This window comes from Cherax quadricarinatus, unplaced genomic scaffold, assembly GCF_038502225.1.
Source record: "Cherax quadricarinatus isolate ZL_2023a unplaced genomic scaffold, ASM3850222v1 Contig134, whole genome shotgun sequence".
Lineage (NCBI taxonomy): Eukaryota > Metazoa > Arthropoda > Malacostraca > Decapoda > Parastacidae > Cherax > Cherax quadricarinatus.
In genome coordinates, this window is record NW_027195160.1 from 6085 (window position 1) to 7527 (window position 1443).

Below are 1443 nucleotides of genomic sequence, written 5' to 3' on the forward strand. Positions count from 1 at the left end.
GGAAACAAATTAAAAGGGAAATTACTAGAATATGAGAGAAAAGAAGGTAGTACTCTATTCTCCCTATAAAAGATATGCTGCTACCACCTGCTCTTTTAATTAACACAGAGCTGTATGACCCTGATAGGTTTAGCGCTTCCTTTTGGTTACAATAATTTTAATTAACAGTGAAAGATATAAATGTAGCTAGTTATATAAGGGGGGGAGACACAGAATTTGTGTTAGAGCAGGAAAAACCCAATGAGAAATAACACAGGATAGGTAAAACAAGGTATTGATCCTGATAAGTACTGGCACTTAGGGTAGCTTGGCCTGAAAATTGAGCAGTAGGCACCTTATCAGGGGCTTGACTTTCCAGAAGGAAAAAAACATTATATCAGTACAGTTTTAAATTTACTCAAACAAATGGAAGTTATATACATGGCTCAAAAAGGGAAGTGAAGTATACCCAGATAAAGAAACTTACAATTTAATATACATACATACAAGGGAATCTCAAATTCTGGCACCAACAAAAAAGAAATTTGCAATCTCCAACATATAAAATATCAGAATCGTCCATAATAATATAGCAGAACAAACTTGACTGATACTAGAACCAACACTTCACCTAGTTGCAAGGAACTCCCTTTCCTTAACATACTGTCTCTAACACTTCACCTAGTTGCAAGGAACTCCCTTTCCTTAACATACTGTCTCTGGTTACTTCCCTTCATCCACTGGCCTAGACATTTCTTCAGGATTCCACAAGGATCTCCAGGTTCCCAGATTACAAGTCTGGTCTGATCCTCCAGGACTAGAGTTGTTAAGGTCTCTAGTAGCTCACTGACACCTCCACAGTGTGCCCAGGCATCTCTTCAGGGGTGCCTGGTTACTACTAAACTTATTTTCTAGTTTAGTCACCAGACACACAAGCAAGAACTGCTACAAAAATATCTGAAAGATCTTACAAAAATTACATAATTAACAAAACACTAGTACACATTCATCAAACAATAAAAATGGCATATCAAAAATAATTCACTTACAAAACTAAAAAAAATAAGAGATCTAGCTGAAATAAACACCCAATAAAACTTAACATACTTATACGACACCACTTCAAGAGAAGGGAAGGAGGGTGCTCCTTGGCGTGGTGAAGAGGTTTTTGGTCTAAGAAATTAGACATTTTGGTCTCCTTCCTCAGACTGAACCTAATTACCCCTCAAACCTTCCTTTTCTATCCCATCCTCCCCATCCCCGCTTTTCCCTTTCCTCCACCCTCCCAACCCTCCCTTTTCCTTGCCCCGTTTGTAACCTCTGGGGTCCTCCCCTCTGGTATTACAGTTTCTAAGGGGAAGTGTGCTTGGGTTCATCCCTCTCTAGTGGGTTCCTTGGGTGTGGTGTAGTTTACCGTGGAATCTGCATTAGATGGAGGCACCCTACTCCCTTCCCGAATTCCCA

The 1443-nt window shown here is 39.7% G+C and overlaps 1 long non-coding RNA gene across 1 annotated transcript; it reads right to left on the reverse strand.

Annotated features, from left to right (window-relative positions):
- Nucleotides 1-453: 453 nt before the first annotated feature.
- LOC138851220 (uncharacterized) lies at nt 454-1110 on the reverse strand. The gene is made up of 2 exons (XR_011391075.1): nt 661-1110; nt 454-610 (listed from the first exon to the last, which is right to left on the reverse strand). It is a non-coding gene; the product is annotated as an uncharacterized lncRNA (long non-coding RNA).
- Nucleotides 1111-1443: the final 333 nt, after the last annotated feature.